We start from the raw sequence: 16,591 nt of genomic DNA, 5'->3' as shown, positions 1-16,591 counted from the left end.
TAGGTATGACTCACTATCATTTTTCCACGTCATATTGATGCACAATTTTGACAGACAAAGTATTGGGCTATGGCAAAAGAGCCTGCCATCGGGTTTAAATTTTTTTTGCTCGGTTGTAGTTTTTGTTATATTAGTTTGTTTTTGTATGCATTGTTGCAATCATCCAAGGAGGCACACGATGCTCTTGTGGAGGCACATGATGCTCCTGTTGCGGCTCCTGAGCCTCTTATAGAGGCGCACATCTTTCTAGAGGCGCATATTGCGCTTCCAGAGGTGCATCGGGCGCTTCTAGAGGCGCAAGATGCTCCTCCGCTTCGTGATCGTTGTGTCACTCTCGACACATTTCCATTGATATCATCATTGGAAGAGAGATATGCAGATGGTGTCGAATGTTCTATATGTGGTGACTAGTTTGATGAAGTAAGACTCATATGAGGTCTTCCTTACAGTCGCATGTATCACCATGATTGTATCCTTTCCTGGATGGTGATAAGTCGTTTCAACTTTCAAGATCGTCGTGATGATTTTAGTTCTATTTTTTAGATTAGAAACAATTAAAGTAGAAAACAAACCTGTCATTAATCCTTTTAACACAAGTTTTAACACACAATCCAAATTTGAGGCAAATTCAAGTACACAAACAAAGTGATGCAGTAATCTGTCTGCAGAAACTTTTCCTCAATGAAATATAAAAAGTCATAGAAGTCCAAAGAATATTATTATTAGCGTTGTTTTCACATTGATGCACGTGCAAATCGTGCGCATCTTTTTAAAATTTTATAGTATTTTGATGAATAATACATGTATATTTAAATTAATTTCCTATTTGATTAATTAAATTTATTCATATTGTGACGATCCGGCCAGTCGTCTCATGAGTAATCGCACCGTTTCGCTTATTTCTACTTCTTTATGCTTTGTTTATCCGTGTTATGTGGTATCGGGTTGGTCGGATCGAATTCGGAATGATTTTGGTAAGGTTTGAGACACTTAGTCTCTTTTAAGGAAGCTTAAGTTGGGAAAGTCAACCGAATGTTGGCTTATGTGTTATAGGGCTTGGATGTGAACCTGGTCCTCGTGGACCCTTGGCAGAATAGAATGCTAAGTTGAAGGGTGAGAATGAAAGTTTGAGAAAACAGGTGGAGGAATGGAGGCCTTAGCCCATTACTTTTCCTCCTTGCTAGTGATCCATGTCTTTCACTCCTTCCAAATTCCCTTGAATTCTTATCTTCTTTTGATTCCTATATTTGATGACATTGGTGCTTTACTTGTTGAAATTTTCATATTATGTATTATTGAAGCTACTGTGCTTTTATTATCATTACTCTACGATAGGCAATCACTCTATTTTGCACAATGACATTCACTTGTTGTTCTTGTTATTGTTTATGCTGTGTTGCCCAAGTGGCATGAGTTAATATTGCTGAACTTCTTTTTGGTCGTGCTTCTTCTGTTATTCTTTTCGATGATGCCAAAAGGGCGAAGTTATATGTCAACACATGGGGGAGGAACTGAATCGAATTGATATGTTGTGTTGTGCATGAAAGATAGCTCTGCTTCGCAGGGGGGGACGTTGCTGATAATATGTTGATTATAGGTCTGATCCGCAGGGAAACATGTGAGGAACCTGGTTCCCAAGTGTTATATTAATTTTGGATTTGTCATCATCAAAAAGGGGAAATAGATACGTTATGGTATTTTGAGTTTTGGTGATCTGCCAAACAGTCTTGAAGAATCAGTTGTGCTCAGTTCCTTAGGTTTGGTTCTTAGGAGGGATATGGCTGATTCGTAGGGGGAACAATGTGGAGAACCGGTTCTCAAGGGGGATATCAATTCTAAGTTTGTCATCATCAAAAAGGGGAAAATTGATAGGTTACAAGTACCTTGGGCCTAAGTACTTTGATTTATGTTTTGATGATCTCAAAACTTACCATCCAGAACCAGATAAGGAACCTGTTACACATTTACAAGACGTTGAGATAACAAAGTTCAAGGATGGGATCCAGCGTGGGATATAACTGAACTCTTCAGAGTGGAAGGAACAGCTGAGGGAACATGTCCCTATCAGTTCCTGAGGAGACTGTATGAAGTCAACTCTCCAGTTGGAAAGTTGCTGCCTGCACACGCTACTGTACAGGAACAGTGCAGCAGTCAACTTTCTGTGGAAGCCTTTTTACCTACCTTGCTTACATTATTGTAAGTGATGACACACATGTATAAATACAATCAAGGAAGGTAAAACAACTTACATCATGAGAGAATTAGATAAAGGACTTGAAGCATGTCTGATACAATCATTCAAGTTAATCGACTCAAGATAATCAGGGCAGTGTGCCTTTAGATTCACAAGAACCAGATTAGGGACTTGATCCCTTGGTGTTTTCCTGACAGAAGTATAAGTTAACTATACAACTGGAAAGCAACTACAGAATGTGACTGCCTGCAACTGTACACGCAACAGTGCAGCAGTCACTTCCCTTGGGAAGAGGCATGTACTAACCAAGAATTGACATCACCATTGTGAATTGACATCACCATGGTGATGTCTTTTGTAGTATAACAACCTGGTGCAAGGAACAAGACATTTCACTTGAGCATTTTTAGTGATATTCTTTCAAGTGCTAGAAACACCTCTCTCAAGAACAAAGCTGCTGCAACCTCAAGGACCAGATCCAAGATTGAAGATATCTTAAGTCCTTAGGTTTGTTGAGTCCTTGTTATTTGTTCTTCATTTGTAACTCCTACTTAGATTAGTTAGAAGCATTGTGTAGGAAACCCTTTGGAAAATCATAAACTTTCTGAGTTTGTGTTGTGACTAGAGTTAGTCATAAGTTAAAGTCTTTGTAACTAGTGAGTGACAAAGTGGCTTGTGGTAAGAGTATCACAAGTTAGTTGAGTTGAAGTCTTTGTAATAGAATTATTACAAAGTGGCTTGTAATAGTGTTGTTACAAGTTAGTGAGTGATTAAGTCTTTGTAATAGAGTTATTACAAAGTGGCTTGTAATAGTGTAGTTACAAGTTAGTGAGGGATTAAGGGGTTAATTCCTAGGTTACAATAGGTTGTAATCTAATGATTGCTCAGTAGTGAAGTTGAAATCCTACAAGGGTAGGTCGTGGTTTTTAATCCCGTTGCGCTGGGAGTTTTCCACGTAAAATTTCTCTGTGTTCTTTATTTACTGCCGATTTACTGTGGGAACAAATAGAGAACCTGATTCCCTATATTGACAGTCTGTTGCTTACAGTGGGAACTGATAGAGAACCCGGTTCTCTATACAGTTTGGTGGACGCTTAATTTCTATCAAACTTAGAATAGCATAACCTCATGCCCGATCCCTAGTAGGAATGTTTATTTGCATTACGTGCATTTAACCTTGGGGACTCAACATAGGGGTTGGGTCCATTTTGGACAGGTGTACCCAAAATAACAGACCATTCCGATGCATCCTACGTGCTATGTAAACATTTATTTTTTCCGGCTTGTATGTTGACCGGCTAGGAAAAGAAAATCATGAGAAAAACCAAGATTGATGTAGGAAGTAAATAATGCCGGTTCTAAAAATCCCAGTATTCAAAAATGTCCCGAAACTCTTTCGAATAATATTTTTAAATGAGTCAATAACATGTCTCTTCTGATATTGTCAAAATTGACCAAAAGATACTGACCGGATGTGAGATATGTAGACAAACCTCATCGGTTCCGGTCCCACTTTTTTTAAAAGAAAATCCAGAATATTTTCCTTTAATTCCTTCTTTAGAAGCATTTCCTTAGAAAATTAAAAAAAAAAAACAGGTTTCTAAACTCAAAAAAATAGTTTCGTTTTGATACGGAAAAAAGGAAATAAAAATAAAAATCAATCAAAACTCAAAATCCCAAATGCGGGTTTCCTTCATTGTGAAATCTTTTTCCCAAAACTCCAAGAAAAAAAAACATGAAACAAAAATCCAAAAAAAACTCTTTTCTTCTTTAGAAGTCTTTCTTTTGTAAATGTCCATAAAATATTTAGAAATAAAAGTCCAAAAAATATTCTTGCTTTCCTTTAAAAGTACTTTCGTAAATTAGAAAAAGAGAAACTCAGAAATCCGAAATGTTTCCTAAAAGTCCTTTCAGAAATCCACAAGTCAAATTAAAATCCAAAAAAAAAAAAATATTTTTTCTACCTTTTTAAGAAGTCTTTTCCCAAAAATTTTAAAAAAAAATCAGAAAAAAAGAACAAAAAAGATTTTTTTTACTTGTTTAAAAGTCTTTCTTTCAGAGAAAAAAAATATTTTTGAAAAAATTGAAGTCCAAAAATATTTTCGCTTCACTTTAGAAGTACTTTTGTAAATAAAATAAATAAGTAAAAAAAAAAAACAACTCAGAAATCCAAAATTTTTTCTTAAAAGTCCCTAGTAAGAGGCAACATCTAAAATCCAAAAATATTTTTTTGTTGCTTTTGAAATTCCCAAAGTTTAAATCGAAAGAAAAGGAATTTTTAGAAGTCTTTCTTTCAAAATAAAAATATAAAAAATCAAAATAAAAAATTATAGATTTCCTTTCTTCTTTTAAAGCATTTCTTTCAAAAATTCAAAAAAAAAAAATTCAAAAAGAATGTTTTCCTTTTTCTTAAAGCTTTCATGGTCTGAATTTTATAAAAAGTAAACAAACAAAAAAGAAAAAGAAGTGTTAGCTCATTTACCTTGTTCCTGATCTTTCCGAACTACGCAAGATCTGATTCATGCAGCGTCATAATACGTAGGCAATCCCCATCAGATTCGATCATAGCTATAAAATAAAACTGAGTGAAAAATAATTTGACAAAAAAAGAGAGAAAGAGGGAAAACAAATTTGATTGAGTGCACTTGAAAGAGACATATATACAAGCAACCCTAGAGAGAGAGGCTCTGGCGACAAAAATAGGCGATTAGAGAGAGAAAGTCATCGCAGCTCTTTCATGGCCACGTCGGCCGGCGGCCAGCCATCTTTTCCGGCTGGTCAGCCGCCCCTCACCTCTGCCCAACGCCCTACAACAAATAACAACAATTCCCAACCTTCAAATCCTACAAACGACAATCAACAACCATGCATGATCGAGCAGCAGGTATTGAGCCTATTGCTCTTAGGCGAGCTACATTGCATCAAGGATAGCCATTGGTTTGTTTTACTAAAGCAGAATTTGAGCGTATGAGTGTGATCGAAGGTTTACAATATGCAGTGGTATGTAAATTCTCATATGGGTGGCCTGAACTTAATGAACTATGTCGCATTCTCCCTATTCAATGTGGGATCAAGGGTGAGTGCAATACAGGCTATTTGCGTGATAGGCTTGTGCTAGTTAGATTGACATTATGACAGGATTTCATTGACTTCTTATCAAAGGGAGTACATTATGTCATAGACAAGTTTGGGGAAGAGCATCAGCTTAGAACTTTGATATATGATGCTAAATTCAAGATTGGTGAGGAGACACCAAAGGTTATGGCATGGATCTCATTCCCAAACTTGCTGCCAACTTACTTTGTTATGGAATGCTTGTTCTCATTAGCTTCAGCAGTTGGTAAGCCTTTACACCTTGATCAAGCTATTGTGAATAAAACTAGACCTAGTTGTGCACGTGTGGAAGTGTTGGTGGATTTACTAGCTGATCTTCCTAAGAAGGTACGTATGGATATTGTGAATGAGAACACTGGAGAAATAAGAACCGAGTGGGTGAACATAAAGTATGATTATCTCCCTAAATATTGTAAGGAATGCAAGCTTCAAGGACATGATATGTTTGAGTGCTGGAGGTTACATCCTGAACTTGTGCCAAGTAGGAATGAAGAGAAAAAGCAAGATTCAGAGGTTGCTGTGCATGAAAATAAAGAGAAGGGTAAGAATAATGCTCCATTAATGATATTAACAAGTGGAAAAGTTGTGGGCAATATAGGTGCTCAGTGGAAAGAGGTTAGGGACATAAGAAATCAAGGCAATGACAAGCAGAACTTGGAAGGACACAAAGCTGGGAAGGAAATAGTTCCAGTTGAAAATCAAGGCCCTATAGTGCCTCAGTAGGTGAAGACAAACAATAAGTTTGCAGTATTAGAGGTTGAAAACAATGATGATAATGCAAACAAGCAATTGGCTTTGGTGGAGGAACAAGGGGATCAAAGTGTACTTCCCAGTACCAAGGGAACTGGTATATTAAACCCTGCAGCACCAGCTTTTAAGCCCAGTTCTCCTGGGAATGAAAAAGGAAAGAAAGGGGGGAAGATGAACACAAATAGTGTGCCAACAGGTAGTTCTGCACCAGCAGGAATTAACAAACAAGGTGAAAAAGAGGAAGCAAAGAGTAAGGAAATTAAAGCTTAAGCAAGTTAAGGAATCTACTGCAGCATGGGTACAAAGAGCTTTTATTGGGAATGTTGGTCTTAATAATTCAGTGCAGGATATTCCATCACAAGACACTAGAGTGGAGCAGGAACTTGCAAAAATCAATAATAAGGAGAACATTGTAGATATAGAGTTTGAACAATTTCAAAGTAATGAAAAACTCAAGTGGAAGGGAGGTAAACTATGGTCAGATCAAGCTGAGGAGGATACTGATGAAGGGGTGATGCCAGACATAATGCAAAGTGAGACCGGAGGAGTGGATGAGGAAGAGCAAAGTGTAAATGTAAAAGCCAAAGGTAAAAGAACCACTGAAGATCAAAGCCTAGCCACAAAAGAGGGGGATACAAATATGCAGGAAAATAACAATGGGGAGCAGATCAACATTGATGGGAATATGGCAGAAGCAGACATAGCTAAAGGGGTTGATATTAATGTTATTGATCCAGGAGGAACAACTCAAATAGTAAACATTACCAATGTTAGTGAAATGTGACGACCCAAAAGGATCATCACCTGTTTTCTCTTTCATTCCGTGCTTTCGAGGCCTTGAAAACCTCATTTTTACTTGCCTCGATTTGCGTGCGTAGTCCGGGCGCGTAGCCGGAAAGCTTAAATATGAATTATGTGTAAAAATTTATGAATTTTGATATTAATATGATTAAAGTTGACTTTGGTCAACATTTTTGGTAAACGGACCCGGACCTGTGATTTGACAGTCCTGGAGGGTTCGTAGAAAAATATGGGACTCGGGCATGTGCCCGGAGTCGAATTCCGAGGTCTAGAGCCCGAGAAAAGAATTTTTCTGTGAAATTGGTTTTCTGAAATTATTAAGGAAAATGGAAATGGAAATAGATTAAAAGACTGTGGTATCGGGCTCGTATTTTGGTTCCGACGCCCGGTACAAGTCTTATATATGGTTTAAGCACTTTCTGTGAAATTTGGTCGAAATCGGACGTCATTTGACGTGTTTCGGACCTAAATATCTAAGATTTGAGGTTTATGAAGTTAGAATGAAAAATGATGATTTTGGGGTTTGATTCATTGATTTTGATGTTGTTTTGGCGATTTGATCGCTCGGTTAAGTTCGTATGAGGTTGTTAAGTTAGTGTGTGTGATTGGTTAGGAGCCCCGAGGGCTCGGGAGTGATTCCGAGGTGGTTTGGGGTGTTTTAAACTTAGGAAAAAGGATCAGATTTTGCTGCAATTTTTGCACAGACCTTTGCTCTTCGCGATCGCGGCCTTTGGCCCGCGTTCGCACTGCTTTGTGACTTCCTTTATCACGATCACGATATAGTCCTCGCGTTCGCATAGCATTAGTTGACCCTGGGGGAAATCTTCCTCTTCGCGTTCGCATTAAGCATTCGCGAACGCACAACATTGAATTTTCCTTCACCGCGTTCGCGTGACTTCAACGCGTTTGCGTAGAACAAATTTCAGGCCCCCAGTAATTAACTCTACGCGTTCGCAGTTCCCTAATCGCGAACGCGATGCACCCAGCTTTCCCTTCGTAGCGAACGCGACTCCAGTGTCGCGAACGCATAGAGTAAAATCCCCCAGTGATTTTAAAAAAAAAACAGAACAGTACATACGGGTTTTTCTAAAAAATACTCACGAGCTCTCTTCTTTCCCAAGCTTTAGGAAGCCATTGAAGCCCCCATTCTTCAAGACCACTTGGGTAAGTAATTTCCTACTTATTTTCTTCATTATCCTTCATTAATTAGTAAGTTTCCAAGCTTAAATCACATAGATTAGGGTGTAAATTGGGGGAATTGGGTTGAACTAGGGCTTTTCAATTTTCTTTGATTTAGACCTCGTTTTGGGGTCGAATTTGAAAACAAATTGTATATTCGGGCTCGTGGGGGGATAGGTGATATGAATTTGGTTCGAACCTCGTGTTTTGACCAAGCGGGCTCGGGGTTGATTTTGGAATTTTGGGAAGAAAGCTTAGAAATTCATATTTAGGCATTGGGTTTAGTTTGTTTAGCTATTATTAATATTTTAAGGTCATTATTTCATAGATTTGACTGTGTTGGAGCCGATTTCGAGGGGTAAAGCTATACTAGAGGCTTGAGTTGAGTTTGGAGCATTCGAGGTAAGTGTTTGATCTAACTTTGGCTTGAGGGAATAGGATTAGAGTATTATTTGCTAATTGCTAATGTTGAGTACGATGTATAGGTATGGTGACAAGTATCTATACACCGGTGTCTAGCATGACCGTGGGTCTTTATTTGTGCTTAATTGGGATTCTGTAGTGACTCTTCCTTGTTAATTGATGGTTTCTATATGATATGAAGAGAATGAGAAGGAAACATGATGTGTAAACTCTTGGGTGCGTTGGCTCGATTTTTGACTTGATTAAAAAGTAAGAAATGAACGTAAGAGAAAGAGATGTGATTATTCCCTTGCCGGGACGTGTAAGTTATTGTTGTTGCTCCCTTGCCGGGATTTAACTGCTTAGTCGTATTCTCCCTTGCCTGGAAACCACTTATATATTATGAAATGGGATCGTGTGGTACGCCGACCACTTATATATTATGATATGGGATCGTGTGGCACGCCGACCACTTATTTATTATGAAATGGGATCGTGTGGCACGCTGACCACTTATATATTATGAAAGGGGATCGTGTGGCATGCCGACCACTTATATATTATGAAATGGGATCGTGTGGAATGCCGACCACTTATATATATTATGAAATGGGATCGTGTGGCACGCCGACCACTTATATAGATTATGAGATCTGATGTAGTTTCGTGTTTACTTCTGATAAGTTGTTTTCATCTGTATTTCCCCTAAGCATGTCCCCTCCCCGCCTTAATTGGTATTTTCTGCTGTTATTTCGTTGCACTTGTATATACATATATATCTGCACAGGTTGTTTTTGGTAGGTCCTGTCTAGCCTCGTCACTACTTCGCCGGGGTTAGGCCAGGCACTTACCAGCACATGGGGTCGGTTGTGCTGATGCTACACTCTGTGCATCTTTTTGCAGAGATTCAGGAGCAGCTTTTGGGCCCCAGCAGTAGGATTTGATCGGGAGCTGACTTCAGTCCAGGGACTTTCGAGGTAGCCTAGCTAACGTCCGCAGGCCGGAGTCCCTTCTATGTTATTAGTTTGTTTTCCTTGTACCGAGACAAACATTGATGTACTTCTATTCTGACTTGTTTTTAGCACTCTTTAGTAGTTCGTGAGTTAGCGACACCGGATCTGGATAGAGTTGTATTTAAACTTCCGCATTTGGTTTTCAGTTATCTATGTTTTTAAGACTTCCGCTTTTATTTAAATGACTTGTTTTATTTATATCGTTGAGATGTTATCAGAAAATATTTTAATACTTGGCTTGCGTAGCTCCGGTAGTAGACGCCATCACGACTCTCGATGGTGGAAAATCCGGGTCGTGACATGAAAACACAAAAGAAAGTAAAGATGCAGAAGATATTCAAAAGAAGAAAGTGCAGGAATCCACTGGAATCACTGTTCCATTGAATCCTGCACAGTTGCAGATCACCAATATTCAGAGAGACCATGTTGGAGTACAGGATGCACAGCCCGACAATGTTATGGCTATAGGTGTTCCAGAAGCAGAAGGAGATGTAGCTAAGGGCAAAGATTTAGATGAAGAATCCACAACACAAAACTTTGTCAATATTGCCAAGCAAGGAGATTTATCCCCCAGGCATATTGAACAAGTTAAATCTGCAGCCAAGGGTAAGAAGAAGCAACAAAAAGAAAATCCAACTGCTCCAGCAGGTGGAGTTCAAACAAGAAGAACTTTGTCCAAATCTATTAATCATTGATGGATGCAATAATATGGAATGTCAAGTATGTGAATTGAATGCAGGCCTTTGAAAGATTGATTCTTATGCATAGACAACACCATTTTGAATTCATAGGGGTCATAGAACCAATGCAACAATCTCACAAGACGGAAAGGTACAGGTGTAGAATAGGGTTGGCTCAAGCAGTGGTTAATATCTCAAACAAGATCTAGGCCTTCATTCATGAAATATTTGAGGTGACTATTCTGTACAACATGGTGCAACAGCTTACTCTGAAACTTTTTCACACTGAAACTCATGTAGAGCTCATACTCACACTAGTTTATGCCAAATGTGACGCAATAGAGAGGATAGAACTCTGGGACTCCTTATATGCAATGGCTTCAGACATGTCTGCCCCATGGTTGGTAGGAGGTGACTTTAATGTCATATGGGATGAAGAGGAGAAATTTGGTGGACTGACTATTTCCTTGAATGAAGTAGATGATTTTAGGCATTGCATCAATACCTGTAATCTGTCAGACTTGGGATTCAAAGGTAGTATATTCACCTGGTGGAATGGGAGATCAGAAGAAGATTGTATTTTCAAAAGGTTGGATAGGTGTTTGGGCAACATAGAATTGCAGCAGACTTTTCCTGGTCTGGAAGTTACTCATTTGTCAAAAACTGGCTCAGACCATTGCCCCATGCTGCTAAAGTGTGACATTGAAGCTCCTATTATTAAGAAACCATTCAGGTTTCTTAATTTCTGGACCAAGCATGACTCCTTCAAGTCAGTGGTAAAGGAAAACTGGACAACAGATTTCAGTGCAAATCCCTTTGTGTTATTAAACCACAAATTGAAGAAAATGAAGAAGGTTCTATCTACATGGAGTAAAACAACCTATGGAGATATATTTCAGAAGATTGCAAGTTTAGAGGAAGTGGTTTTAGTTCATGAAAGACAATTTGAAGCATTCCCTACTCAGATGAATAGATTGAGGCTGCAGAAAGTTCAAGCTGAAATGATTAGGTATTTGGCATTAGAGGAAGAGTTTTGGAAACAAAAGGCATGCATGACATGGTTCAAGGATGGTGATAGAAATACCAAGTTTTTTCATGCACAGGTAAGAGGCAGAAGGAAGAGACTTCAGTGGAAAAGGATCAAAGATAATATGGATAATTGGATTGAAGAAGAGGAGCAAATTGCAGAAGAAGCCATCAAGTTCTATAAGGATCAATTTACTGAGACAGTAGTGCCTTCTAATTTTCATATACTGGAGCATGTACCAAGTCTAATTGAAAGTGAACAGAATGCAAAGTTGACAGCCAATCCCACAAGAGATGAAGTGAAGAAGGCAGTCTTTGGGTTAAATGGAGACTCAGCTGGTGGTCCAGATGGATATACTGGAGCTTTTTTTTTCATACATGTTGGGAAATCATTGAAGAAGATGTGTATGCAATGGTGCTAGCCTTTTTCAATGGTCAACAACTGCCAAAATGTGTCACACACACAAATTTGGTGCTTCTACCAAAGAAAAAGGAGGTAAGTACATTTTCTGATTTGAGGCCAATAAGTTTAAGTAACTTCATAAACAAAATATTCTCAAGGGTGATTCATGAAAGATTGGTGAAATTACTTCCTAATTTGATATCTGAGGAACAAGCAGGATTTGTGAAGGGAAGAAGCATAGTTGAAAATGTGCTACTTACACAAGAGATCATTACTGATATAAGGCTTAGAACTAAAGCAGGTCCTGATGTGGTGATTAAATTAGAAATGACAAAGGCCTATGACAGGCTCTCATGGCTGTTCCTTACAAAGATGCTCAGGAAGTTAGGCTTCTATGAAAGGTTCATTGGAATGATGTTTGATCTGGTTGGAAATAACTGTTATTCTATGTTGATAAATGGTCAGTCTCATGGATTCTTCAAATCATCAAGGGGGGTAAAGTAGGGAGATCCATTGTCTCCAACTTTGTTCATCCTAGCTGCAAAGCTCTATCAAGATGTCTCAATTCACTGCATTTAAACTTATATTTCTGTGGATTTGGACTTCCTAAATGGAGTCCAAAAATTAATCATCTAGCATATGCAGATGATACCATCATATTTTGTTCCTCATATTCTACATCATTAAGACTTGTGATGGAAATTCTATATCTATATGAGGTTGCTTCTGGTCAATTGATAAACAACAGTAAATCAACAGTATATTTGCATCACTTGACAGACTTGGAGGTGGTTAGAAAAGTGGAGGGGATAACAGGCATAGGGAGACATGAGTTTCCCTTCACATATCTGGGATGCCCCATCTTTTATGCAAGGAGAAAATTAGAATATTATCAGCCCATGATTACTAAGGTTCTAAACAGGTTGCAGTCATGGCAAGGGAAATTGCTTTCTATAGGAGGCAGGGCTGTTTTGATCTCTAGTGTCCTGTAGAGCATGCCAGTTCACTTGCTCTCAGCTGTCAATCCTCCTAACTGTGTGATCGACAGGCTACACAAGATATTTGCTCAATTCTTTTGGAGCAGTGCTGTGGGTGGTAAAAGTAGGCCTTGGGCACATGGAATAATTTGTGTATGCCATGTGAAGAAGGAGGAATAGGGTTCAGATCTCTACATGATGTGTCCAAGGCATTATTTTGCAAGCATTGGTGGAACTTCAGGAGTAAGCCTAGCCTATGGAGCTCTTTCACGAGTCAGAAATACTGTAAGAAACTGAATGCAGTAATTATTCCATGGAGGAAGGGATCTCATGTATGGAGGAAAATGCTAGACTGCAGAGACTTAATAGAGCATCAGATTATCTGGAAGGTGAGAATGGGTTCTTCACTTTTTTGGTATGATAACTGGACAGCTCAAGGAGCACTGTATTTTCTAGTACCTCCAGATTTTGTCATAGATGATGATATTCATAATGTTAATGATCTGGTGGATGATGGGGCATGGAATGTTGATAGGATAATGCAGATCTTACCAGAAGGTTTGGCAATGCATATCATTGAAAAAATCAGACCTCCTTATCAGGAAAATACCTTGGACACCCCCTTTTGGATGTTAGAAACTAAAGGTAATTTTACTGTAAAGACAGCTTGGGAGTATTTGAGAAGGAGAGACAATCCTAGGATAGCATACAAGATGATTTGGGTGATGGGGCTTCCTTTCAAAATTGCATTCTTTATGTGGAAAGTATGGAAAGCTAGACTACCCCCGGATGATTTTATTATGAGGTTGGGCTATCATATGCCATGTAAATGCTGGTGCTGTGTTTCACCTAAGGAGGAGTCATTGGTGAACCTATTCTTCACATCAAAGGCTGCTGAAACTGTATGGAAATACTTCCTACCAAGAGCAGGAATTGCTATGCAGGGACTGACACTACATCAAGCCATAACAAAATGCTGGACTGCACCTGTGGTCCCTATATTGAAGCCAGTTATGCAGGCATTACCTTCATGCATAGTATGGGAACTTTGGAAAAGAAGGAATAGCCTAAAGTATGGTGAAGCTATCTCAGTGAGTAGGGTCATCTATCAGGTGTCATCTACCATTCAACAACTAGTACAAATAAGAAAACCTGGGCTGCAAGTGCCTCACAAATGGACTGATTTATTGACCATGATGGAGAAATATACACCAAGACTTAAATATGATAAGGTGATCTGGGAATTTCCTTTGGAGGGCTGGATAAAAGTCAACACTGATGGGGCATCAAGAGGGAATCCTGGAAGAAGTGCAATAGGTGTTTGTTTAAGAGATGCAGCAGGAGAAGTGAGATATGCAATGGGAAGGGAGATTACTAAGTCTAAAAATGAAGCAGAGGCAGTAGCAATTTTGGAGGCATTGAGAATGTGCAGGGCCCTAAACTACTCTCAAATATGCCTGCAAACAGATTCCATGTTGATAAAAACATTATGGAAGGAATATGGAAACACCCTTGGAGTATTGTTGAATATGTGGAGGAAATCGTGAAGCTGAAGGAAGGGTATAATACAAAGGAATCACATATATTCAGAGAAGGGAACAAATTAGCTGACCACTTGGCAAATTATGCACTAGATCATGGCAACATTGAAGGCTATGAATTTTGGGATATGGACTCACAAGGAAGAAGAATAGTGAATGAAGACAAAATGCAATGCCCATATATCAGAGTAAAAGTTGCAAGGAAATAGGTGGAGAAGAGGAGGGCAATGAAGCAACAGGAGAAAACTTAGTTCAACACCATGCTCAAATCTGTGCTGAGGAGGGCATGGTGACTAATAGTTTTACTAACTGGTTTGTCTTTTTTGCAGGTACTGAGTATGTTTTGTTGTTTCATGCTATAATGGAATTTCATTTGGTGGTATAAATGCTTAGCATTCATTCCAAAGGAAGAAAATTACAGCTGGACAATAACACAACAGCTAGGAGGACAAATATGAAGGAAAAATATAAAAGAAAACTGCCCAGAATGTCTAAGAGAATTGGGCAGTCTCATCAAAAAAGTACAAAAAGCTGGTGGAGGAGCTGTTCACCCTCCAAGAGGACAATGCTCAGAAGAGTTGAGAGAGTTGAGCAGCAAAAGCTAACACATACAGTGAAAGGGAGTTTAGATAAATCAAGTGGGAGGGAGCTACAACACAGAGGGGATACAATTAAAGATAAAAAGATAACGCTGTCCAGAACATCTAATAGAATTGGACAACAGGGGTAGAGTCTGGCAATCTATGATAACTGTAGAGAGGAAGGGTGTATAGGGGCATCATGGGAAGTAAGTGTAACATTTAGGTGTGTAGGGAGTCAGGCATTTGGGGGTAGAAAACATTTAAGGAGATTTTCATATGAGAAAGAAATAATGGGGGGTAAGCAGGTAGTAAAATGGGAGGTGTGCATTATCATTGAGGTGTGTTGGCAAAGCTGGCATGAGGATGACATATATTTTAGTTGGATCAATAATGAAGAAGGGAGTAGGAGATCAGATAGTATGAGGAGAATGGAGAGGAATCTGGTGTTGGTGATAAACCAAAATCAACATCCTCAAATCCTTGGGGAAGAGAAGGTGTTGTTCATCTTTAACTGGAGGGGCAAAAAAATGAGGAGTAAGGAAGCAGAGGGGATGGAAAAATGGGATAGGAAATCAATAGGGCATGTGTCTACAAAGCAGGATTAACACTCTCAAAACCTCCTGGTGGAGAGGGTGTTGGTCAATTTTTGTACTAACATTGTGTTCTTTTTTGCAGGATATGTTAATATACTCATGCCTTGCCATTTAATACGACTTCTATGGGTGGTATTAGTACTTGGTACTCATTCCCTTGAAGAAGGAACGATGGCAAGCACAAGCATGAGAGGACAAACTTGGACAGTGCATTGCATGAACTTGAACAAACAATGGTGTTGGAGTGTAAATCTGACTAGTTTGGATAAGCATGGACACAAAATAATAATGCAGCAACAGAATACACCATATGAGCTTTCAATTGATGAAATGATTTTAGCAGCATGCAAAGGAATGGTGCACGACAATGGAGTCAAGACTGACACAATACAAATGGCTACTTCTTCGGCAAGTCTTAATGAGCTAAGGAATAAGGATACATTGGATTCGAATGAGCCTAACAATATCACAGGACAAGGATACAAAACACCTGAGGGAGGGATTCATATGAAAGTATTAAAGGAGCAAAGGGTAGCTTGTGCAAATGAAGACAAAATTAATGCAAGTGCTGAACACATGCTATCGATACATTTGATGATACTGTTACATTTTGAGTATGAGGATTCATGGAACAAATAGGAAAATACACAGCGGTGGCTATACTATTTAATGGCAAAGCAAGAGAAGAAGTCAATTCATAGTCCATAAAAGAAAGAGGCTACGCGTGCAAAATCTGGACATCAGCAGGCTATTTGTGCAAGAAGAGTCAAATGCAGGTGCTACATAGACGAATGGATACTGACAATCATAGTATTAGTATTTCTACTAGTTTTCACTATGTGATACCAATTTTGAGTGCATTACTCATCATTGGTAGTAGGCTTTATGTAATATACAAATTTTATGTTTATTCTTTTGTTAGACCTCCAGACAAACTATGTTGTTTTTGATTATTTTTATATAAATAAAAACTAGCCCTAGGCACTGCCTAGTGGACTGCTTAAAAAAAATTTTGATTGAGTGAAAAAGAAATAAAAGAGTGACAAAAACAAAAAAAAAAAAAAGAAGAAGAAAAGAGAGTGCCAAAAAATAAAAAGTGATAGAAACGAAAAAAAAAATCAAGAGTGATTAAAGAGAGGCAGAAATAAAAGAAAAGAGATACATACTGAAAGGGTTAATTAATGCCGGGATGAAACATGCAACTGTTCAAACACATGGTAGAAGCGTTTAACTGTTAGGTGCATTGCATCCCAACGTGCGATTTCCTATATGTTAAATGTCTCAAAACTAACAAGGTTGTTGGTGTGAGCAAATTAGCCAGGTTCTGTTCAGGTGGT

The sequence above is a fragment of the Nicotiana attenuata genome, unplaced genomic scaffold (assembly GCF_001879085.1).
Source record: "Nicotiana attenuata strain UT unplaced genomic scaffold, NIATTr2, whole genome shotgun sequence".
Lineage (NCBI taxonomy): Eukaryota > Viridiplantae > Streptophyta > Magnoliopsida > Solanales > Solanaceae > Nicotiana > Nicotiana attenuata.
This window is presented reverse-complemented; position numbering follows the sequence as displayed.